Genomic DNA, 26,817 nt, shown 5'->3' with positions numbered 1-26,817 from the left:
TGGATTCTGAGAAGTCCTGACTCTCCCAATGAAAATGCTCCCTTAAAGTATGCAAAGTCTCTCCAAAAGAGAAATCCTCAGGAGGGGAAGCAGAAGGGATGGATTCCTCTGCATCAGAGTCCTCATAAGGTGGGATAGAAAATTCCTGATCAGAAGAGGAATCCGAAGAAATTGAAACCTGATCTGAAGATTCATAATCAGTGCCTTGCCTAGACCTCTTAGCAGGGGGGGGGGTTGGGAACCCCTGGTCAAGGTAATTAAATCCTCAGCTATTTTGATCATTTGTTTTTTAGGTATAGGGGCCTGAGCACGTGGCTCATGCATTGGTTTTTGAGACATAGAAGTAGGTTTTGGCCTTGTTTTTGATGATGGCGTCTGTTTAATATACAAATGTTGAGGCCTGAAAACACCCTCAAAAGCCGGTGCTTGCTCAGCGGCTCCGGACCCATCTGAGGGAGAGACATCCATGGGTTCAATACTTGCAGCATCTCGCAGCAAACCGGACTCTGAATGGGTCTCAGTAGAGGCCTGCGACTCGAAAGTAGCAGGCATCAGGGGCTGCAAAAAGCACCTCACTGAGTACCGGCGAAGCTTCGTCGTCGGTTCTGGAACTCTATGGTCTGTCTTTTTCCTTGTGTTTTTTGTGAATTCCAGTGGTCAGATTGTTAACTGACGACATTTCAGGATAATTAAATCTTGAACCAAAGTATTTAGAAGCAAAAATATACCAACGCTTAATACTGCGTTGGTTAAATTTAGCACAAAACTGACAGCAAGGCACGTTGTGATCAGGGCCTAGGCAAGGAATACAGTACAAATGAAAACCCTTATGAGGTATTTGCTTCCCACAAGTAATACAATTATTAACTTTTACTGACATCGGTAAGTAGCAAGAAAAAGTTTCCCCAACGGGATACTTAGCTTTAGTTTGAAGACTTTGGTTCTGAAACTCGAAAATGAAAAATTTCAGGAGTCGGCCGACCAGCACTTGCGAACTGCTTCTGCTTCGGGCACCACGCGGCACGAAAGACTGGCTAAAATGGTGTCGGCTGCATGTTTTATACCCCTGATGACCTGACGTCATCGAAGAGGAGACAGCAACCGAAGCAGGACCCAAGACTTTGTTATTCAGGCCGACTGAGGGCAACCTGCCAGCAGATTACCCAAATGTAATGACTGCAACAGTGAAACACAAAGAACATTCATCGTTTCCAGGCTGTGACAATGTTGTGACATACATTTTTTAAGTACCACTGAAGTTTCCTTATATGCAGTTTTGCATATGGAATTAGAAGAATGCAGGAGGCCATGAACCCCAATTTGTCTTGCAGATAGCAGGGTTTTTGTGGCCACCTGTTTGAAGTAGGTTACCAAATGAATTTGTTTTTCTGGTGTTAGGTAAGCCATCTGAGCAGTTGTATTCAATCTTGCACCCAGGAATGTAATTTTTTGAGAGTGTACCAGTTGTGATTTCTTTTCGTTTATGGTGTACCCTAGACAAGATAGAACCCTTTTCACAAATGCCAGATGTTTTAGAAGAATGTCCTTGTTTTCTGCCTGAATTAGACAATTGTCTAGGTATGGATATATTTGAATATTTCTTTGCCTGCAAAATGCAATTACTGGAGCCAGGCACTTTGTGAAGACCCTGGGTGCAGTAGATAAGCCAAAGGGCAGTGCAGAGAACTGGTAATGCAAGTAGCCTGCTTTGAAGTAGAGGAATCTTCTGCAAGATTCCCTGATTGGGATATGCAGGTAAGCCTCTAAGTCTAGAGTTACCAACCAGGCATCTTTGCCTAGCATAGGAAGTAACTGTTGAAGAGTCAGCATATTGAATTTTGGAATGTCCAGAAATGTGTTTAGAGTAGATAAATCCAGAATAGGACGCCATGATTTGTCTTTTCTGGGTACCAGGAAAAGTCTTGAATAGAAGCCTTGCCCCTTTTCCTCTTCTGGTACTGGCTGAATAGCCCTCATGAGGGACAGTACTTGTTTCTGGGCCTCTGTCCAGTGATTTTGGGGCAGGTCTGGCCATCTGTTTGGGATTGGCAACGTGTGGAAATGAAATCTGTATCCCTGGGATACTATATTTAAAACTCATTTGCCCTGGGTTATAAGTTGCCAGTTTCTTGCATGAAGTGACAGTTTTCCTCCCAAAGGGGTGGCTAAAAAAGTGCTTGGTAAGTGTAAAGGGAAGTCACTGAGACCGTTTACCATAGGGAGGTGCCTTGTTGTTTCCAGATTTGGAGGAGGCGGCACCCCATTGTTTTGTTCTAAAAGTCCCTTGTGACTGAAACCTGGAGCCTTTGGAATGTCTGGGTTTGACTTGAGTGGCTCTCGAAGGAACTGGAAAGGACCAGTTCTTAGTAGGCCAGTGTCTATTAAATCTTGGAGGTTGCACTTATAAGTCGTCTTTCACAATTTGCATAGATTTAGCTTTATCTTCCATCCTTTTTAGAACTTCTTCAGTCTTATTACCAAAGAGACGGTCCTGTTGTAAAGGAGCATCCAACAATTTTGCTTTAACATGATCAGGCAGAGTTTGCTCTTTGAGCCAAGCATGCCTTCTAAGCACAGACCCAGTTTCAGCAGCCCCGCAAGAGGCCTCCAAAGAATCAAAACCACATTGCAAAGTATGTTTTCCAACTTGTTCAGCTGAATGTAATAAATCCTGTAAATCTTTAATTTTCCACACAGTCAGAAATTAACATAATTTTCTGTTTAAACAGTCCCATGATATGCTGTTGATATTTAAGCATATGAAATTGACAGTTTAAAGCCCTGATTGCCAAGGTTGCAGAAGTGTAAACCTTCTTACCCCATCTATCCAGCGCCCTGGAATCTCTATCAGAAGGGGTAGGATTTTTAGCAGTAGAGGCCTTAATGCCCTTGGGACCCTGAGAAATGGTTTCAGGATCTGCAATAGTATTTTTGAAAAGGAAATTGTGGGAGTCAGGAACCCTGTAGTATCTGTCTGGCTTACAAGAAGCCGGAGGCAGAGAATCAGGAGCCATACTAGATTCTGAAAAAACATCATCAACTATGTCTAGAACAGGAGATATATCCAAAGGCCTATGCTGAGGAAGAAGAAGAAGAAGAAAATCCCTAAGTCTCTTTTTAGATTCAGAGAAGTCCTGACTTTCCCAGTGGAAATGTTCCCTTAAGGTATGTAAAGTTTCCCCAAAAGAGAAATCCTCAGGGGAGAGAAGCAGAAAGAATGGAATCTTCTGCATCAGAGTCCTCATAAGTAGGTATAGACAAATCCTGTTCATTAGAAGAGACAGAAGAAATAGAATCCTATTCAGAAGATTCATAATCAATATCTTGCCCAGGCCTCTTAGGAGGTGGGGGGGTTGACTACCCCTGATCAGGGTAGTTAAATCTTCAGCCAATTTGATAATTTGTTTTTTTAGGCATAGGGGCCTGCACATGTGGCCCAGGTGTCGGTTTTTTAGACATAGATTTAGTTTTTGGCCTTGGTTTTTAAGATGGCATTGGTCTAATATACAAATCTGTAGGCCTGAAAACACCCTCAGAATCCGGTGCTTGCACAGCGGCTCCGGACCCATCTAAGGTAGAGACATCCGTGGGGTCCATAACTGAAGCCTCTCGCGGCATACCAGACTTCGAATGGGTCTCAGTAGAGGCCTGCGAATCAGAAGTAGCGGGTATCAGGGGCTGCAATAGTGCCTCACTGAGTACCGGCGACTGGCTCAGGAGAAGCGTCGTCGTCAGTTTTAGACCTCGACAGCCTGTTTCTGTCTTTTTCTTTGCGTTTTTTAGGTATTCCGGTAGTCGGATTGCTAACAGATGACATTTCTGGATAATTAAAGCGTGAGCCAAAATATTTTGAAGCAAAAATATACAGACGTTTAATAGTGCATTGATTAAATTTAGCACAAAAACGACAGCAACGTACATTGTGAACAGGGCCTAGGCAAGGAATACAGTACAAATGAAAATCCTTATGAGGTATTTGCTTCCCACAAGTAATACAATTATTAACTTTTACTGACATCGGTAAGGAGCAAAAAAAAAAAAAAAAAGTTTCCCCAATGGGGTACTTAGTTTTTAGTTGAAGACTTTGGTTCTGAAACTCGAAAACGAAAATTTCAGGAGTTGGCCGACCGGCACTTGCGAACTGCTTCGGCTTCGGTGACTGTGCGGCAAGAAAGACTGATGTAATGGCGTCGGCTGAATGTTTTATACCCCTGACGACCTGACATCATGGAAGAAGGGACAGCAACCGACGCAGGACCCAACACTTTGTTAATCAGGCCGACTGAGGGCAACCTGCCAGCAGATTACCCAAATGTAATGACTGCAACAGTGAAACATGAAAAACATCGTATCATGGAACTCAAAAGACATTAGAGATCTCCAAACTCTGGACCCCACACAGTTCGGGTTTGTAAAAGGCAGATCATGTCGTTTGTGAAAAGGGTTCTATTTTGTCTAGGGTAAACCTGATTAGACTTCTTTGAAGCAGTCACCAAAGCCATAGATGAGGGAAAGGTGGTTCACACAGCGTATCTAGATCTCGCCAAGGAGTTCAGCACCATCCCCCACTCTGGAATTATAGATAAACTCACTAAACTAGGTATAAATCCCTATGTCACAACATGGGTTGCCAACTGGCTTACTGACAGAACCCACACTGTGAAAGTAGCAGACTCCAAATCAGACTTCAGACCAGTGACAAGTGGAGTACCACAGGGTTCAGCCCTGGGTCCTCTCCTGTTTGGTATTCACTTCTCTGAAGTACAGGCTAACACAGAAGGTCTTTGGCTAACTAAATTCGTAGATGACTGCAAACCAAGAGCCATAATCGAAACTCCTAACGATGTGGACATCCGACAAAAGGGCCTCACCGAGACAGATGGTTGGTGTCAAAGCCATGGTCTCAAGTTCAATGCCAAAAAGTGCATTGTCATCTCCTTTGGTAAAAACTTTGTACCCATGAACTACCACATAGGTGGTAGTCTACTTAACACCGAACGTGTGAGGAGACCTTGGGACACAGGTGGACAGTAGTCTCTCCTTTGATAATCACATTGCCACAGTGGTCAGGAAATCCTTCTATGTGGCACACCTCATCACAAAAGGTTTCTCATCCAGAAAAAAAAAAAAAAAGAGGTCATTGTTCCCCTCTACATCACTCATTAGACCCATTATAAAGTACAATGCCCTTTTTGGTATGTACCTCACAAAACAACTGGAAAGGCAGCAGACATACCTCACAAAGAGGATTACTGGCCTCAAACAGATGCCCTACGCAGAGGAACTCAAAAAACTCCAGCTTTACTCTGTCGCATATCGCCTACTCAGAGGCTATCTCTGCCTAACATACAAAGCTATGTCAAACCCAGAGCTGTTGGACATGCTCCACTTAAAGAAATCCCAATTCCTCTGAGCTACACGCTCTAGGGACCTAAACTTTGTCACCAGAATAAACAGAACATGCTGGAGGGATAGATTCCTGTCCCAGAGACTTCCTATACTCTGGAACAGACTAACTACCTATGTCAAACAGAACTCCTCATTAGCACTCTTCAAGAAAAATCTTGATTGGATGGGTAATAGGAAATTCACCCCGGGGATCACTTCTGTGGTTCTGTTTGATAGGGGCACAGGAAAATAATTTTCTTGGGTGGCAAAGGGTACATTTTTGGCTAGGCTCAATAGCCTAGTATCTACCTACCTATGAACAAAGACATTGGCAACCTTCAAAACACTGGACCCCACCCAGTTTGGGTTCATGAAGGGCCGATCTGGTCGCCTGAACCTGATTGATCAGATCAGTCTCCAGAGCTGTGGACGAGGGTAAGCCTCGCCAAGTCCTTCAACACCATCACCCACTTTGGAATCCTAGACAAACTTACTAAGCTGGGCATTAATCCCTACGTCACTCGATGGGTTGCCAACCGGCTTACTGACCGAACCCACACTGTAAAAGTAACCGACTCTAAATCCAGCTCCAGACAAGGGACAAGTGGAGTACCTCAGGGTTCAGTCCTGGGATTGCTCTTGTTTGGCATCTACTTCTCTGAAGTACAGGCCAACGCTAAGGGACTCTGGCTAACAAAGTTTGCAGAGGACTGCAAACTGGCAGCCATTACTGAATCCCCAAATTATGTGGATATTCTACAAAAGGGCCTTACAAAAACAGATGCTTGGTGCCGGAGCCATGGGCTCAAGCTCAATGCCAAGAAATGTATAGTTATCCCCTTTGGGAAAAAACATGTACCCGTGAATTACCACATGGGTGGCAGAACACTAAACACCGAAAGTGTGATAAGAGACCTAGGGACAAAGGTGGACAGTCGTCATCTTCAATAACCACATTGCCACAACAGTCAGGAAATCCTATATGGCATACCTCATCACTAAGGGTTTTTCATCCAGAAAAAAAGGAGGTCACTGTCCCACTGTACTAATCCCTCATTAGACCCATTATAGAATACAATGCCCAGTTTGGTATGTACCTCTCACGACATCTGCAACAACTGGAAAGGCCACAGAAATACCTCACTAAAAGCATCAAAGGCCTAAAAAGCAGATGCCCTATGCTGACCATCTAAAAAAACGCCAGCTATACTCTGTGGCATATCGTCTACTCAGAGGCAATCTCTGCTTAACATACAAGGCCACGTCAAACCCAGAGCTGTTGGACATGATACACTTAAAGAAATCCCAATCCCTCAGAGCCACACACTCCAGGGATCTAAACCTAGTCATCACAATGAACAAAACATGCTGGAGGGACAGGTTCCTGACCCAGAGACTCCCCAGACTCTGGAACAGACTGCCCATACATGTCACGCAGAGTATCTCTTTGGCCCTCTTCAAAAGGAACCTTGACGAGTGGATAGGAGACGGGAAATTTACCCCAGGGATCACGTCAGTCACCCTGCTAGACAGGGGTCCAGGGAAGTAAATATTGTGGGAAGAAATAGCCAGAGAATTGTTATGGCTAGGCTTGTATAGGCCCTAGGGTCGATAGCCTGGTACCAACCTATGTAGCGCTTTAGCACAACTGGCTAAATGCTTTCACTTACATTTTTTCAGATCAGAATGTAAACTCATAGTGCAGAGTATGATTAAAAACAACTTCAGTCACATCACTCATGTTAATAAAGTGCTACATGGTTGTGAGTTCCTTTTTCTTTTTCCTGTGGTTAAAAGTTCCTACATTTATCCACCAAACTGTCCCCCGAGGTTCACTGTCATGGATTATGCCTGTGTGTTAGGGGGCTGCAGTCAAAGAGCATCAAGCTGGGTATAATTACTTTCACTTTCTATCACAAATATCAATGGCACTGCCATTACGCTTGTGAATGGGTGTGTGGTTGCAGCATATTTAAGAGCAAGAAGATGGCCATAATTTCTTTTACTATCCATCACAAACATAGACTTAAGTACACAATAGATGGGCTACCTTTTGTGGTTTGGCAGAAATAGGATACATATATTTTACATTTGTTTACCAGGAAAGTCCGACTGGACATGGGTCCTTTTCAGCAGAGGCCCAGGAGAAAAGCTCCAAGAGTAACAAATACATACAACAGAGAAACAAATACAGCCAAGTGAGACGCAAACACATACAAGATAGTGGTTTCAGACACAAGTAGAGCAACAGTAATTTACATAGAAAATGGTTGTTTACATTTAGCAGATATATCCAAATGACTGTGTACAGTTAAAGTGAAACTATCGTTAGTGGTAGATCATGCTAGTAGAGTGAGAGTAATGATAATGGAATAGGTTATCCAGGGCAGCTGCAGGTACAGAGCCAGGTGTTAGTAAAGTAAGTTTTTAGAAGTTTTTTTTTTAAATTAAAGTGTTGAGGAGTTTGTTACTATTGAGTTAGGTAGATTATTCCAGTGTTTGGAGATGTAGATATAAAAAAGTGATTCACCTGCTGAGTTGTTAACTTTTGTGGTGTGTAGAAGTAGTTTGTTGCTGGAGCGAAGAGGTCTTGAGGAGGAATATGGCTGAATGGGATGTTTGAGTGCAGGTTTTTTTTCTGATAAGAGTATTTTGTGGGTGAAGGTAAGTTGATTAAAAAGAGAAGTTGGGGGAGTTCAAGCCACTTGACCTGCTTAAGTGATGAGCAGAGATGTGACTTGTATGAGGCATTAGTGCCAAATGAAAGCAACTGCTCATTACCACAGTGGCATGTTGAGTAGCATTGCCATTTCACACTTGTTTTGCTCTGGCTGAGTTCTTGGCTGTGGCTTTTTCTATACAGAGTCTATATACCCTCCGTATCTCTGTGTACATTTATCAAAGTACTTTGGTTTCTTCTAGTACCTCAAAAACAAAGTAGGTGAACTGGGTTCCTTCAGTTTCCCTTAAGGTGAATGTGCAGTGTGTGTGTGTGTGTGTGTGTGTGTGTGTGTGTGTGTGTGTGTGTGTGTGTATATAAAAACATCTCTGTTTTTGTCTGAGCACACACTAATACTGGGTACATAAATAACTCTTCTGGGTAACAGTAAAAAAATGCAGTTAACAAGTAATTACAATTCAAACATTAGGCATAAAATACATCATGGGACATTCGGCCCTTAAAAGCTTTTAGGAGTCTGCTGGCCCAGGCATCCCAACCTACATAAATGGGTTTCAATGGGGACTTAGTTCTGGTCTCTGCCTTTAACCGCATCATTCTAAGCGGTTCTTCTCAGAGGTTATGTACAGAAGGTTGCTGTAGCTTATGTGGGAGGCTGAGAATTATGTGGTCATTACTTTATTTTACTCACACGCAAACCTCAGAGGTGTGCACAGGTGGTCATTGTAGCTTCTGTTGGGGCTGGGGACAGTGCAGTCATTTTTTTTTTTTTTTTACTTTTCTCACAGACCTCAGAGAACTGCAAAGAAGGTTACTACAGCTTGTGTAGGGGCAGTGTGCGGTCTAGGAGCAGTAAGTTGAAAAGGCCTTCCTATTGAAATGCCAGCACTCAAAATGCCAAGTACATAAAAGCCAAAACAGACGGAAATACTGAAGGAGAGAGAATCTCAAAAAATCTTTCTTCTCTTTAACTCATTACATCCAAGTGATGCCTCCAGGTGCATCTGCAGTCAACTCCTACTGATGCCTCTAGGTGTCAAACATTGCTTGTTCATATTTGCATGAATAATTCCAAAACCGTGCTATGTGCAAGGTTTGAAAATATTTCATCTTAAAGGTTACACTATGGCAAACTCAACTTCATTAATATTTGACCTCTGTCTAGTGCAAGTAAATAGATACTAACTGTTGTTTCTATGATATTCATTAATATAATTTAATGTTCACATTTTTCTACAGATCTCAACAACGAAGTAACCCAGACAGCACTCCTTAACCTCATATGAAAGTTCTCAGCTAGATGAACAAAATGTCGCTGGGTGAGTGTGTGTGTGTGTGTGTGTGTGTGTGTGTGTGTGTGTGTGTGTGTGTGTGTGTGTGTGTGTGTGTGTGTGTGTGTAAACAACTTACAATATCTCGGTAACTACTCAAATTACACAAAATATTATAAATGTAATGGTTACTGTGTTTTCTGCGACTTATAAAATTCAGTTTAAGACCTAGAACAGTACAGTTGTGTACCTACCATAAATGTAGATGTTCAAGTGTATTCACTGTTGCAGTCATTACAATTGGGTTATCCTGCTGGCAGTCTGCCTGAATTCCAAAGTCTAGGTCTGGCGTCGGTTGCTGTCGCCTCCTCCCTGAAGTCAGTGCGGCAGGGGTATAAAAGATGCAGCAGATGACATTTTCTTTAGTTTTTCTTGCCCCAGATGTCAAGTGCCCCCAAAAGGGTAGGCTAAAAATATGTCTATAAAGCATGCATGCACCAAGTAACAAGTTTCCTTCATCTACAAGCAAATACACCACATAGGTTGTATAGAATAGAGAAGTACAGGTAAGGTCCAGCAAAGGTAAGGGGGATGGTGGGTGGGTAACCTGGACTGCAACAGTGAATACACTCGAAAATCTACATTTATGGTAGGTACACAATTGTACTATGTTTGTGTTTCACTGTTGCAGTCATTACAATTGGGTCGAATCCCAAAGCTAAGGTTGGAAGGCTGGAACTAAATAGAATTAGGAGCGGCTATGAGGCCCTGCAAGACTGCAGTGGCAAAGCCTGCCCTGGATTTGGAGTAGAGTGGTAAGTGGTAAGTGGTAGTGCTTTGTAAAAGTGTGCACTGAGCTCCAGGTTGCAGCCTCTAAAATGTCTTTGGTTGGAATTCCCCTGAGGAAGGCTGCTGAAGTGGCTGCTGCTCTGGTTGAATGTGGCCTAATGCCCTTAGGCACTGACTTGCCCTGTTGAGAATAGCATAAACGAATGTAGTGACCTATTCACTTTGAAATAGTCTGCTTTGAGATGGCCTTTCCTTGTGATCCTGCAGCACATGCTACCAGTAATTGCTCAGTCTTTCTGAATGCTTTGGTTCTGTCCAAGTAGAAGTGCAGTTGTCTGTGTATGTCCAAAGAATGCAGAAGTTTCTCACCCTTATTCTGTGGGTTTGGATAAAAGGTAGGCAAATGAATAGTTTGGTTGAGGGCCACACTGGACACTACCTTAGGCATAAATGTGGGGTTTGTCCTTAAAGAAACCCTGTCTGGATGGAAAATGATAAAAGGTTCCACAGCCATGAGTGCCTGTAGCCCTGAGACTTGTCTTGCAGAGGTTATTGCTAGGAGCAGAGCTGTTTTCCATGATAAAAATTTTATATCAGCTGAAGTGGCTGGTTCAAAAGGAGGCAGAGTGAGTTTTTCCAAGACATAATTGAGGTCCCATGCAGGTACTGGTGATCTCCTTGGAGGCCGTAAGTTTTTGGCTCCTTTCAGGTACTGCCTTAATAAAGGATGAGAAAAAAAAATGCCTTAATAAAGGATGAGAAAAAATAGGTGGCTCTGTATTGTAATGAGCTGAAATGGCAGAGGCATGAATCTTAATTGATGAAAAGGATGGTCCTTTGTCCAGCATCTCAGTTAAGTATTGCAAAATCAGAGGGATATTTGGAACAGTCATGTCAATTCCTTGTGCCTGGTTCCAAGCACAGAATCTCTTCCATTTTTCTGCATAAGATTTTCTGGTACTGGGCCTCCTGGCCTCCAAGATAACATCCATCACAGCTTTAGAGAGAGTGGTGTTTTGAAAAGCTACATTATCCGCCATGCTGCCAGATTTAGGGTCCTGAGTTGGCTGTGCAGGATTTGATTGTTTTGTTGGATCAGTAAGTGAGGAAGTTGAGGTAATGTCCATGCTGGGCATTGAGTCAAGTTCCTTAGGATTGGGTACCAGTGCTGGCGGGGCCAGTCTGGGGCAATCAGTATCATTTTGGCTTTTCTTGTCTGACCTTTAGGAGTACCTTAGGGAGGAGAGGCAGTGGGGGAAAGGCATATACTATTAAGTTTTTCCAGCTGAAAGAGCATCCACTTTCCATGCTTGCTTGTGATAAGTCCTTGTGCAGAATCTCTGTAGTTGGTAGTTGTGAGGGGAGGCAAATAGATCTATGTCTGGGCATCTCCAATTCCTTGCTATCATGTTGAAGACTTGTGGATCCAATTTCCACTCATGGGGATCCATGAGGTTTCTGCTTAGTTTGTCTTCCAGAGCATTTATCTTTCCTGGCAGGAATTGTGCTTGCAGATGTACTTGGTAAGTCAATGCTGTGTCCCACAAAGTCATGGCTAGTCTGCAAAGGGGGTAGGAATGTGTGCCCCCCTGCTTGTTTATGTACCACATGACTGTAGTATTGTCCATCTTAATCAGTAGTTGTCCTGGATGAAGTAAGTCCTTGAAGGCCGTCAGGGCATTCTGAACAGCTTGCATCTATTTTTGATTGATATGCAGATGCTTCTGGATTGCTGACCATGAGCCCTGAATACATCTTCCTGCCATGTGGGCCCCCCAGGCATAATCCGATGCATCTGTTGTCAATGTCTGCCTGGCTGGGGGTATGGTGAATGGCTGCCCCTTGTTGTGGTAACAGGCCTTTGCCCACCATCGAAACTCCTGTTGCAGGCAGGGAATGAGTGTAATTATTGTTTCCAGGCTGTGGCAATGTTGAGTCCAAACACTTTTTAGATACCACTGTAGTTTCCTCATATGCAGTCTTGCATATGGAATTAGCAGAATGCAGGATGCATGAAGCCCAAAGCCTGCAAAATTTTTCTTGCAGTTAACTTGGTGTTTGTTGCCAACTTTTTGAAATAAGTAGTCAGTTGCCTTTGTTTGTCTGGCGTGAGATAAGCCATCTGGGCAGTTGTATTTAAGCTTGCACCCAGGAATATTATCTCGAGAGGGTACAAGTTTTGATTTCTTTTCATTGACTGTGGACTCTAGGCATGTTAATATTCTTTTTACAAACGCCAGATGCTGTAGTAGTATGTCCTTGTTCTTTGCTTGAATAAGGCAGTCATCCAAGTAAGGATATATTTGTATTCCTCTTCGTCTGCAAAATGCAATTACTGGTGCCAGGCATTTTGTGAAGACCCTGGGCACAGTAGATAAGCCAAAGGGCAGTGCAGAGAATTGGTAGTGCATTGAGCCAGGTATCTTCTGCATGATTGTCTGATTGGGACATGCAGGTATGCCTCTTTTAGGTCTGAAGTTACAAGCCAAGCCTTTTTGCCCAGCATGGGCAGAAGCTGCTGCAGAGCCAACATTTTGAATTTTGGAATATCCAGGTATGTGTTTAGAATTGATAGGTCCAGTATTGGCCTCCAGGCGTTGTCCTTTCTGGGCACCAAGAAAAGTCTTGAATAAAATCCTTGTCCCTGCTCTTGCTGTGGTACTTGCTGAATGGCCCTCATATCCATGAGGGATGAAACTTGTTTTTGTGCCTCTGCCCATTGATTTTTTGGGAGGTCTGGCATACTGTTTGCCCTTGGCAGGGTGTGAAAGTGGAACCTGTAACCTTGTGACACTATGTTCAAGACCCATTTGTCCTGGGTGAGTAGGTGCCAGTTTTGAGAAAAAAAGTGCTAGTTTCCCCCCTAAAGGAGCTGCCAGAAGATAAGTGCTTGGCGTTGGCAGGGGGAAGTCATTGGGACTGCTTTCTGTATGGCTGTGATTTGTCTTCTCCGCTTTTGGAGGTAGAAGCACCCCATTGTTTAGACCTGTAAGAGCCTTGGAGCTGGTATCTGCTTCTAGGGCATCTGTATCTGCCTCTTTGTGGCCTGTCTGAAACTGGAAAGGACCAATTCTTTGTAGGCCAGAGTCTGCTAAATCTTGGAGGGTGTACCTGTAAGAAATCCTTGACTGTCTGCATAGATTTTGCTTTGTCCTCCATTTTCTTTAACACCTCTTCTGCTTTAACACCAAACAAAGTATCATGCTGTAATGCAGCATCTAATAATTTTGCTTTAACATGATCAGGCAGATTCTGTTCCTTTAACCAAGCATGCCTCCTAATGACAGAACCCGTAACAGCGGCTCTGCAGGAGGCCTCCAAAGAATCAAAGCCACATTGTAAAGTATGCTTTCCAACTTGTTCAGCTGCATGCTGCATTTCTTTATTTTCTGCACATTCAGAATTTGTTAACATTTTCTCTTTAAGCATTGACATAATGTATTGCTGATATTTAAGCATATGAAACTGAGAATTTAAAGCCCATATAGCGAAGGTAGCAGAAGTGTAAATCTTTTTTCCCCATCTATCCAGTGCCCTGGAATTTCTGTCAGAGGGGGTAGGGTTTTTTGCAGTGGAAGCCTTGACCCCCTTAGGATCCTGAGAGATAGTTTCTGCGTCAGCAACAGGGTTTTTAAATAGAAATTTGTGGGAGTCTGGAACCCTGTAGTATCTGTCTGGCTTAACAGGAGCTGGAGGTAAGGAGTCAGGAGTCAGACTGGACTCTGAAAATACGTAATCTACAATGTCTAGCACAGGTGGAATAGCCAGGGGCCTGTGCTGAGGCAGTAAAAGAAAGTCTCTGAGCCTTTTCTTAGATTCTGAATAATCTTGGCTCTCCCAGTGGAAATGCTCCCTCATGGTATGCAGTGTTTCCCCAAAAGAATAATCCTCAGGAGGAGAAGCTGAGGGGATAGATTCTTCAGCATCAGAATCCTCATAATGAGGAACAGTATATTCCTGATCAGTAGAGGAATCAGATGAAATGGAAACCTGATCTGAAGATTCATATTCTACCTCTTGCCTAGGCCACTTGTCAGGAGGTTGATGACAACCCCTGATCAAAGTAATCAGGTCTTCAGCCATTCTGAGCATCTGTTTTTTAGGCATGGAGGCGTGTCCATGGGGCTGTTGTACTTGATTCTTTGTCTTTAAAGCTGCTTTAGTCTTTGAAGCTGAAGTAGTTTTAACATATAATCGTGTAGGGCTGAAAACGCCCTCAGAAGCCGGTGCCTGCACAGCGGCTCCAGACCCATCTGAGGGAAAGGTTTCTGAAGGTCCAATACCTTGAGTTTCTGTAGGCCTGGTTGACTCCACGTGGGGAGTCGGTATCGGCCTGCGACTCTAAAGTAGCGGTCGTCAGGGGCTGCAAAAGCGCCTCACTGAGAACCGGCGACTGGCCTAGAAGAAGCCTCATCGTCGGTTTTGGACCTCTGATGCCTGTCCTTCGCTTTTTCCTTACGTTTTTTGTAAACTCCGGTAGTCGGCTGTTCCGATGGCATTATATAATTAAATCTTCTGCCAAAGTAATGAAATGCAAAATTGTACCGACGCTTAATAGTGTGTTGGTTAAATCTAGCACAGAACCGACAACTAGCAACGTCATGGTCAGGGCCTAGGCAAGGAATGCAGTAAGAATGAAAATCCTTATGAGGTATTTGCTTCCCATAAGAAATACAATTATTAACTTTTTCTGACATTGGTCTGGAGCAAGAAAAAAGGTTCCCCAATGGGGTACTTAGCTTTAAATGAAGACTTCGGATCTGAAATTCGAACTTGAAAATCTCAGGAGTCGGCCGACCGGCACTTGCAAACTGCTTTTGCTTCGGGCACCGTGCGGCAAGAAAGACTGAAGAAAATGGTGTTGGCTGCATCTTTTATACCCCTGCCGTACTGACGTCAGGGAGGAGGTGACAGCAACCGACGCCGGACCTAGACTTTGGAATTCAGGCCGACTGCAGGTAGCCTGCCAGCAGGATAACCCAATTGTAATGACTGCATCAGTGAAACATGATGAACATCTAAAGGCTACTACCACTATAAAAAATAGTTTGTCCTAAAGAGTTTGCCAGTTATACTTCTTTCATAACCCCTATGGTTCCAGGGATATAAATATTTGTTTGAAATGTGAGGACATAATTTGATTCTGTCAAAAGGCTTGGGCTCCTTCCATTGGAAGTTACAATGCAAACTTCCTGAGCTCCAGTTGAGTGAATGAGTTAAAACTTTTTTGCAGGGGGGCACTCCCATGTGGGAAAGCTCCCACACACCCTAAATTTATAAATACCAACTGTGAGATCGCCATACCTTGTAGAAAAGGGAATATTCCAAGAAATGGTATTTTGGACTCGATATATCCAAGTCCATTCTTTTGGCCAATTCAGTCTCCAATTTTCAGGGCTCGGTCTAGCAGGTTTCGACAGTTCAAATGGTTATCAGTAGAAATACTTTACTACAGAGATCATTATTTTTTCACTTTTCCTAAAGCTACACATCAGGCAAGAGTCCAGGTGGCTGCCTTCAGGGGTTATGGCTAAGGAGTTTGGAGGTATCCTCTGTATATGTATGATGCACAGTCTCTTGAAGTGCACAACTGTGGCCATTTGGAGCTGCTTTATTCCCAATCAAACACCTGAGTAATACACAGAGAGTAACAGAGTCCAAGTCAGATTTTCCCGGTATATGTTAAAAATAAATAAATAAATAAAACATACTTTTTTGGTGGGGGGTAAAGGAGGCAGGCAGTATTCAGAAAGAGAATTTATGTATCCTCTCAAACATCTGTATTACTAAATTATTATGAGTTACTTTGCCAGCTTTTATCATTGAGCCTTGAGCACAATGTCTTCCTTCAAAGGAGGGAAAAAAATAAAAGAATGAAATTATTTTCTTACTCATGATTTTTGTTCAGGCTACCACTGGATCAAAAGGTTGGGAAAATGCTTCAAAAGGTACATCACAGAATCTATAACCCTATGGCTTTGTGGGTGCCTAATGGCCACCAAACCCTGGCTTAACGTAGTAGGATTTTTAAAAAGGAACTTGTGAGAGTCAGGAACGCTGTAATATCTACCAGGTTTTCTGGGAGCAGGAGGCAAAGAGTCAGGGGCCAAGCTAGATTCTGAAAAGGCATCAACAACAATGTCTAGTACAGGAGGACTAGCTAAAGGCCTGTGTTGAGGAGGCAGGAGTAAGAAATCCCTAAGCCTCTATTTAAAATCAGAGTAATCCTGGCTATCCCAGCGAAAATGCTCCCTAAGCGTATGCAAGGTTTCACCAAAAGAGAAATCCTCTGGGGGGGGGGGGGGCAGAGGGAATAAAGTCCTCTGCATCAGAATCCTCATAGGTAGATAAGGGTAAATCCTGGTCATCAGAGGAAACAGAAATTTCAGAATCCTGATCAGAAGTATTCTAAGCAAATTCAGTCCTAGGTCTCTTAGAAGGGGAAGGGTGGCTTCCCCTGATTAAAGTAATAAGGTCTTCAGCCATTCTTATTTATTTTTTAGGCATAGAGGCCTGACCATGCGGTCTGGGCATCAGTTTTCTAGGCATGGTTCGAGTTTTAGGCCTTGAAGAAGAAGATGGCGTTAATTTAATATGCAAGTCAGTAGGCCTGAATACACCCTCAGAAGCCGGTGCCTGCACAGCGGCTCTGGACACATCCAAGGTAGAGACATCCACAGGTTCCACAGTTGAAGCATCTCACAGCATACCGGACTCCGAATGGGTCTCAGTAGAGGCCAGCGAATCTGAAGTAGCAGGTATTGGGGGCTGTGAAAGCGCCTCACTAAGTACCTGCGAACTGGTGACTGGCTTAGAAGCGTTGTCAGCAACTTTGGACCTAGGCAGCCTGTCTCTGTCTTTATCTTTGTGTTTTTTCAGAATGTCAGTAGTCTGATGGCTTACCAAAGACATATCTGGATAATTGAACCGAGTACCAAAATATTTAGAAGCGTATATATACAGATGACTGATAGTTTGTTGCTTAAATAAGGCACAAAACCGACAGCGAGGTATGTCGTGGTCAGGGCCTAGGCAAGGAATATAGTATAAATGAAAATCTTTATGAGGTATTTGTTTTCCACACGAAATACAATTATTGATTTTTACTGACATCGGTTTAGAGCAAGAAAAAGTTTCCCCAGTGGGATACTTAGCTTTAGTTGAAGACTTCGGTTATGAAACTCGAAAACAAAAATTTCATGAATCGGCCGACCAGCACTTGCGAACTGCTTCTGCTTTGGGCTCCTCGGCAAGAAAGACTGATGTAATGGTGTCAGCTGCCTGGTTTTACTCCCCTGATGACCTGACGTCAGTCCTGGAGCGACAGCATCCAACGCAGAAATACTAAGTCTCTGGTATTCGGCCCAACTGAGGGCTACCTGCAGGCAAATAACCCAAGTGTGATGACTGCAACAGTGAAACACGAAGAACATCATTAATTCCTTAGCAGTAATTCTCTGCATTTTTCAAATGTCTGTCCACTCAATGTTGGTAGAAGCAAAGACATTTGGTATAAAATAGCAGTAGGCTTCCCATTTGCTGACTGCTACAGAAGACATGGAAACCTGAATTCAATTTCTACTTGCACAAGAGCAAAACCTATGTGTAAAGAGTTAATTAACCAGCAAAACTGAACTAGATAAAATAAGAATTTTTAAACTGAACAAGAGCTATGCAAGGAAAAATATACTTGCCTACGTATTGGTTGAACCCCTACAGTTCTAAACTGACTTTCCACATCATCTCTGAAAATAAACTGTCATTGTCCCAGCAACCTAAGCTAGAAGTTCACACAATGTCACATCCTACAGCTGTCAGACTTCCAAGATGGCTGCACATCGAGTAACAGCTTAATTCTAGTACTCCCAATGTGAAAACAAACTCAGCAGGGAAGGCAAGAAGACTTTTGTTATGGGTAAATTTCAGTAACTGGCTAGTAAGTGTACTGCCTGGATGCCAGAAAAAAAGAAATACAGAGGACCTGGAAAAATCAGCTACAAAAAGTGAGGAAGAAACATCAACTGGGAAAAGTTCAGCAGCTGTTCAGCAAAAAACAATGCAACCTCCAGACATAAATTACATTAACCTGCAGGAAGATACAAGACAACGGCACATAGACCTGGTAAAAATAAACACACTGATGGAGTAGATCAACACAAACAACAAAAATATAACACACAGCAGGGCACTTAGCCAACGGAGCACGGACTCTGTAATAGGTAAAAATATATTTGTAACAAGCAGTCCAGAAACCATGAACAGAGTCCTATGGCGTTTGCAGTAACCAGAAGTACGAAAATACTGCAGTAAAGTTGTTAATCTGTTAAGAAAAGATACTGAATATAATCCAAAAACGTTTTATTCAGATAGTACAAACGTGAGCGCTTTCACCATTAGGCTTCATCAGACGTTTCACAGTATTCGTCATAAAATGTGTTTAAATACTACATCAAGGCTGCCTATAGGCTAAACAAGCTAATTATATATGTAATGATGAAAAGACATCTCATAGAAGTACGTCTATACAAAAAATCCATATATATGTACATACATTTAAAAACATTTTTAAAACTTCAAGATATGCACTTATATATATACAAGTGTGTATGTATATATAAGCTCACATGAAAAAGTATGTATTTATATATAAGCTCACATGAAAAAGTATATATTTATATATAAAAAATAGATATCTTAAAACATGTCTACTCTACAAAAAATATGTCTACTCTACAAAGAATATATACATTCTAAAAACACATTCTAAAAATATCATATAATATATATATATGTATGCATAGAACAAATATATATATATAAAAGTGTTTATATGTAATCATAATAAAATAGTGCAAGACATGCTAACAAGGTTCCTGCTCTTTATAAATATTGCAAACAATGGGGATTTGGCCCAGAATCCTATCTCTTAGGTCTAACACACCTTCTTTTCCTAAGTATGGGTTTCAGATTAACTTTTTCATTCAAGCCTGGGAACTGATCTGCTTTACATCTCAGTATCCAGCGTAATTCACATTCTAATGTGTAATTAATTAAATCCCCACCTCTTGTACTTGTGTGGACTTCTTGCATTACACTATAAATAAATTTATGCTGGGGACCAAGAGTTTTGTTATGTTTAGCCAATGAGTTGGTATCTGTACCTATTCTTATGTGATATTGATGCTCCCGTATTCTCTCCCTTAGCATCCTGTTCGTTTTGCCTATATAAAATGCCGTACATGCTACACATCTGGCTAAATAAATAACATTTTTACTCTTGCAGTTGGTACCAGTATTAAAATTATAGGCAAAATTATTATGTGGGTTTATAAAAACCTCCCTATCATCTATCAAATGGCATTGATTACAGTTAGTACAGGCTTTGGTGTTATAGGTGATAGGATTTCTAGGGTTTAATGACGGTTTCTTATGACACAACAATCTTTTTAAGTTGGGTTTGTTCTTATATATGACTAGAGGCACTGGACCTACAAGATGACCTATATCTTGGTCTAATCTTAGTACGTCCCAATGTTTAGTCATCAAGTCTTTTATAAAAGTTGCATCTCTGGTGTAAAAAATAGGGGCTTTAACAAAATTAGATGTATTATCATCAGGGGTTTCTGACAACAACGTAGGATTAGTAAAATATGGTCTAGCTACTGTTGTTCTGAGGGTATCGACCTCGTTTGATATTATATCAAATGTTTCTTCATTATAACCTCTTTCTGAAAACATGGATTTTAACCTAACAACTTCTTCTCTGTATCCAAGTTCATTTGGGTTTAACCTTGAGGCTCTCATTAATTGGCCCTTCATTACATTTTTAAATACGTAGCATGGGTGCATGCTACGTCTATGTGAGAACGCATTCCTATAACATAGTTTGCGATGGATAGATGTATTTAATAGACCAGATGGAAGTCTAACTATATTAACGTCTAAAAAAGAAATGCTATCTTTCGAAAAGGTATAGGTGAATTTTAAGAATTCAATAGATGCATTTATCTCTTCTATAAATAGTATCAAATTGTCATTAGTTCCATGCCAAATCAAAAAGAGATCATCTACGAATCTCTTATAGAATCCAACATTCTCTATAAACAGTGTAGATCTAAATAAAAAGGATTCTTCCCACTGTGCCACAACTACATTAGCGTAGCTGTTGGCACAGGGGGTTCCCATAGCCACTCCGTCTTTTTGAGAAAGAACTAGGTCATCAAACATAAAGATGTTATTATTTAGAATAGTTTCCATGAATAAAGATATCAGTTCCACATTATTAATAGTTAAATTGGATTTAGAGTGCATATATTGTTGAAAAATGAGACTCCTGTATCATTAGGTATCTTCGTAAAAAGGCTAACTACATCTAGCGAGACCATAGTATAGTCTGATCTGTCTTCCAAGTTTTTTGTGTAATCATATAATTCTAATAAGAACTGTTTACTGTCCTTTAGAATATGTGCTGTTTCATCAACTAGAGTTCTGGCATAATATTCTACATAAATAGACATAGGCTCAGTTAACCAGCCTTGACCAGCAACAATTGGTCTCATTGGTGGTGCAGTTGCAGATTTATGTACTTTGGGAACACCCTGTATAATTGGGATGCGTGGATTATTTACTTTCAAATATGTATATAACTCAAAGGTTATATCTTCAGATATTAGTAAATCATCTAACATATCATACACTTTAAATACTTTCTCAGTCACAGTTTCCATAGTTATTCTTTCATAGTAGTTATCCTCACTAAGTAAACTTATCATGCTATCTTTATACCAAAAGGTGTCCATGACAACGATAGGCCCACCCTTATCAGCTGGCCTAATAGTAATTTCAGTGTCTAATTTCAAAGAATTTAACGCTTTCCTTTGATTTCCATTCAGATTACCAGTCCTCCTATTATTTCTATTGTCTTTTTCAAAGTAGGAATATATATCCTTTTCCATCAGATGTGAAAAGGTTTCTATCAAAGGGTGCATTTGAGGCATATATGCACTATTACATCGAAAGACAGAATTAGTTCTTCCTATTATTTCATTACCAAATTCCAGTTTTAATTGTAGGTTCCTAACAAACATACGTATGTCTAAAATGGAGTCTACTAAGTCACTATCCGATGTTGGAATGAAACTTAAACCTTTATTCAACACTTGTTTTTCAAAAATACTCAGTTCTCTACTCGAGATATTTAAAACTAGCGAGTTCCCACTCTCTCCCACATTTTCTTTAGTGTGGGTCCACGTTGCTCGCTGTCCGATCCTTTCCTCTTGTATCGGCCTCTGCTCTGCGAGCGAGACCTCCCTGCACGTTGTGGTTGTGCTATAGGAAAAGGATTGACTCTGTTCATGGTTTCTGGACTGCTTGTTACAAACAACAAAAAGTTGGAAAAAATGAAAGAAGCTTTAAAAATAATATCAGATGAGGTGATAAAGCTGCAAAAATCAGAGGTCGAAATGAAGAAAAGGCTGGCTGAATAGGAGACTGCTCAGGAAGGGACATTTCAAAAAAATAATAGAAATAGAGGAAAGAGCACGTATGGAAAACCTGAGATTTTCAGCTATACCAGAGAAGCTGGAAGGAACAGACTGCATTAATTTTATGAAAACATCCTACAGCTGTCAGACTTGTACCTTACATAGGCAGGTGGCATGGTCCTCAGCACAATGGTCCATGGAGTGCATACGTTGTTGGGGCAGTGAACTGTCCAAGTGTGTAGAGAAAATAAAAAAGGCACTCCAGCACCTTCAAAACAGAAGAGTATCAAAGCCACAGATCTCTACCCAGTCCACTTACTGGTCTTCTTCACAATGTATTGGTACAGAACTCAAACTTTATAAAACTGAAAAGCCAGCACCAGCTCCCCAGGGGGAATAAACTCCTCACTATGGCCCAAGTAACCAGAGTTTGGTCAATAGTTTGTGCGCTTGACAGCCCTGAAAGGAGAGGATGGGTGGACCCTTCCTGGGGTGAAGGTGAGGCACAGCAGAGCATGTACAGCCATAGTCCCTTAGAGAAGGGGCTATTGTGCAGTTTCCATTCTGGGATCATGCTTACAGATCATCACGCCACATTCTGGTGACAACACCAATTACCAGGTGCACTGTCCCATGGTGATGCAGGTAGCACACTCCACCATACCTCTCAACTGTCCAGATTTTTTGCCTCTTATTTTGGTCTATTCTTCATAAAATTTGTTGTTTTCTGGCAAATCATTGGGGACTGAAGTCACTAAATAATAAACAGACATTTGAGTTCCAGACTTCACTTCCTTCAGAAAATATATAACAAAACAAAAAATCAGACATTCTAGCAACTTTATAAGTTTATAGGAGCAATATTTAAAATCTGTCCACATTTTTGGCCTTTTGCCCCCCCCCCCATTACTTCTAGCTTTGCCCCCCCCCATTACTTCTAGCTTTGCCCAGATTTCTTGTGCCGAGAGGTTCAGCGGTATACCCCTTTTACCCACCTACAGAAGAGATCACAGACTAATGCACACAAAACTCACTCAATGACAGGTTGCTGGTGACAGCATAAATTCCCTGATGTCTGCCTAAATAGCAGCACCTCCAGATGGTTTTCATGCTAGCATGGGCTTGAATCTGACAATGAACCCAGATGATTGGTAATGCAGAGGGGGGTTGCATAAAAAAGGTCATAGAACTGTAAAGTTTTATCTCTGAATATAAATGGATTAAACAGTCCCATTAAAACAGCTGAAATACTATCAAAGCTAAAGAGGATATGCAAAGATACCTTATACTTCAATGACTCGTCTCCAATTATGCATCAAACTCTTTAGTCGAGAGTTTGCCTGTGTTGTCTCCTCCTCACACAAAAGTAAGATGGAGAGAGGAGACAGAAGTGTTGATATTAGTCAGAGCAGACTAGGGAGCAGTTCACAAATCCCATGATATTTCAGACAATGTTGGTGTCCCAGTGGGGCTAGGAAATTCTACATCATTTGCTCAGCTTATTTGAACTAATGCAGTGAAGGTCAGTGATCCATTAAGTATTAGAAGAGTCATAAGGTATGTTATGCCATACATTTTAGGTGTTACAGCTAAACCCAAAGTTTTAAGCACCACTTGCCAACACAAAACGTCAGTCCTTTGCATGGTATACAGAGCAGTATTTCAATGATGCTAGGTTTACTGGAAGTGAGAAATTCTATACTGGCTCCTAAACTTTGATTCATCCACCACTCACCAATGTACAACACAACACATTTAGTAACACTGACAGGTTTTCTGTAGCTAAGGTACTATATGAGCAATGTCCTATGAACTGGAACCTGCTCCTTTAACTCTTAGTAGAGCTCCTCCAAATGCAGACTTCACCCAACAATAGCACTTGCACCTTACTTTGCCAGCAGGAAATTACTAATGATCTAGATGACATCTGTTAGTGGTCCAAAGACTACTATAACAGGTCAATGAATGCTTGATTGTGAACAGCTGATCAACTAACTTTCACCCACAGACTGCTTCATTGGCCACTCACTACAGCATTGCAATTCTTCTACAAATTTAGCTGCCCAACTGTGATAAAATAAAGTCCTAGTAATGTATTTCACCTTATTTTATTCAAACATGCACTAGCTCTGCCAAGCCAGCTCAATGACTGTGATCAAATGACAGCTGGAGTCAGTGACTTCATCTACACACTGCCTCAGCACCCAATTACAGCCACTTAATCTGGCATCATACACATTAGATGTCTTACTGCTAGCAAACAGAAAAGTAATGACAGTCACAGTAATGTAAGTTTAATAAAACCAAGCTAAAAACACACCAGCCCTCCAAAGTCAAAACAACTGCAAATTTTAATTACAATAAATACTTTATATGATCAAGTTTAAATATTACACTTTTTTGACTGGGTTAGTCCCACTAAGCTAATGGCCTCCTTTGAGGGGAGACCCCAGTCGGTATTAGTACCAATTAGAAGAAAAAATGTAACGTGTCATCCAAAAATAGAAGTCACAGTAATGGATTTAAGTTTGATTTACACCAGACATCCCTATCCCTGCAAAGTCAGATCAATGACGGGTTAGGTATGATCAGCTAACTGCAGGAATTAGTTATTTTCATCTGCAGAGTGCTTCAAAGGCTACCAGTCACGACCACTTTAACTGTGTACGTCTCAGATATCTACATTCAAATGCATGACTACATACATAAATGCTTGAGGCACTTTACCTCAAATCTCGGATGACTGATCAAATTAATTAATGTATGCATAAATAATGGTTAAAGTAATGTATTGCAACTCATGGCTGTCAGACAAAGTTGCAAACCTATGCACCCCCTCACACACACACCAATGTGTCCACAAGTTACTAACACCATTAAAAAGACGGCATGCATCTAGGATGCATTACTGTGTTCAAATGAAGCAAATAAAATGAATACACAACTGCCACAGCAATGTATTTTAGCTTTCTGCTGTCAAGCACATACAGAGTAAAAACACCACACATTGACAAAGATATACCCACCAATCATAGCTATTTTACTAAGTACACCTGACGTAACTAGCTGTGATCAAATGAATGAATAAATACATTAATGATGGCCGTGGCAGTGTATTTGCTCTCACTACTATCACACGCACTAGAAGGTGCAACCCAGCTCTCACAGACTTCCTATTAATACCATGGAATAAACCGATCAAGAGTAGTGCGTACAAGATGATATTACACAGAGCAAATAAGTTTACATATACTCTGTGCAATGTTTAAGTCATTATGGCCCCAAATCCTGCTTTCTGTGATGGCCCTGGATCCTGAATGCAGGGCCCAACCTAGAAACATTACTTTGTAATTGCTGTGGCAATGTGATTTCCTGACAAAATTCTTTTGCACAACCTATGGAAACAGTAGTGTTCAGTTGTCTAAATTAAAATAATCATTCTAAAAATAAAATAAGCATTCTGTCAGTGCTCTTCTACAGGATAGATGGATTTAAGGCTGTGTGTATGGGGGGGGGGGGCATAGGAGTCATTCAATTCTGCAACAAAACCTTTTCTGCAAGGGAGTCATAAAACATGGTTTCTTATCTTGTTTCCGCTGCTGGGGACAACATTTCCTAAAGGTCTTCTGTACATTGGTAAAGAACGGTTTACTGAAGAACAAAGAACTACAGCCATCATTTCCTTTTCTTTTATAATTAAGTTAACAAAAAACTAAATTGTTTGCTCAAAGTCTCTGTATTAGTAGGATATCCAGAATTTCAACTTTAGTATTTTCACAGAATATTCCAGTATTTAGTAATAAATGCTTCTTGATAACAGAAGCGGTATCTGTACTCTCTAGTGAAGCATCTGCTGAAAGGCACATTGTAACAGTCTGATGTTCTTCGTCTCCCATTGCTGCAGCCCTTACATATGGGGTATTCCGCTGTCCACAATCGGCCCGAATACCAAAGGGCTAGAACCGGCGTCGGTCATCGGCGCCCGAGACTGACGTCAGTACGTGCCAGTACAAATGCGCATGACCCACGCCATAACCTCAGTCTTTCTTGCCGCGTGGTCCTAAGCAGAAGCAGCATTTGCAAGTGCCGTTCGGCGTTCTGGAATTGTCGGTTTTCGAGTTTCAGACCGGAGACCAAGTTGGGCTAAGTACCCCGTTGGGGACACTTTTGTCTTTCTTGCCTCAGTATTGACGGATGTCAGAAAAAGTTAATAACTGTATTTCTTGTGGGAAACAGATTCCTCATAGGTATTACCATTCACTCTGCATTCCTTGTTTGGGGCCTGAGCACGACGTTGTTGGGTGTCGCTTTTGTGCTACTTTTAACAAGCGTACTATTAAACGTCAGTTGGACTGTGCTAGGCTGGTGTTTGGTAAACGTTGTAATTACAACATGCCGTCGGATTCTCCAACGACTGGTTCTTCTAAGAAACGCAAAGAAAAGTCTTTGCGGTCCAAACAGGATGAGTCGTCCACTCCGGACGCCGGTTCTGTAGAACCACTGGCTACTTCAGCGGCTCCTTCTGAAAGTTTACCTGAGTCTCAAGGGGAGCCTTTGTTACTACAGGAAGTGGCTTCTCCTGTGTTAGGCCAGGCTGAGGGTGCTTCTCTGATGTCAGTGGTTCCCTCCCCTCATAGGGTAGTTAGACCTCCTCCTTCTCAAAGCAAAGCCCATTCTAAGTCTAAGTCTGCCCCTGCTGGTGCTAGTCCCCAGGGTCCAGCTCCTAGGAAGCACATGTTAAAGATGGCTGAAGATTTGATTACTTTAATTAGGGGTTCTATGCCCCCCGCTGCGAAGAGGCCCAGGGTAGAGACAGAGTTGGAGGGTTTGGTTCAGTCTTCCAATGAGTCAGATTCCTCTGTAGAAGAACTTCAGGATTTCCCTCCCTATTCTGATTCGGAGGCTGAGGACACTACTCCCTCTCGTCCCCTCCAGAAGATTTTTCTTTCTCTGAGACTTTGCATTCCATGAGGGAACATTTCAAATGGGAGGGCCAGGATTATTCTGACTCGTAAAAGGCTAAGAGAATTCTTGTTTTTGCCTCAGCATAGGCCCTTGGCTATTCCCCCTGTACTGGATGTTGTTCAGGATGTATTTTCTGAGGCTGCCCTTAACCCAGATTCTCTGCCTCCTGCCCGGTTAAACCAGATAGATACTACAGGGTTCCGGAAGCTCACAAGTACTTATATAAGAGTCCTCGGGCTGA

The 26,817-nt window shown here is 41.8% G+C and overlaps 1 protein-coding gene across 3 annotated transcripts in view; it reads right to left on the bottom strand.

The window, feature by feature from the left end:
* The window catches only part of ECH1 (enoyl-CoA hydratase 1), a 1,020,088-nt gene that overhangs the window by 675,890 nt on the left and 317,381 nt on the right, over nucleotides 1–26,817 (bottom strand). The gene's annotated exons all lie outside the window — the stretch shown is intronic.

Source organism: Protopterus annectens, chromosome 1.part0 (assembly GCF_019279795.1).
Source record: "Protopterus annectens isolate FY-2018-M chromosome 1.part0, PAN1.0, whole genome shotgun sequence".
Taxonomy (NCBI): Eukaryota; Metazoa; Chordata; order Ceratodontiformes; family Protopteridae; genus Protopterus; species Protopterus annectens.
The sequence above is the reverse complement of the archived record's forward strand: the minus strand, read 5'-3'. Positions and strand labels throughout refer to the sequence as shown.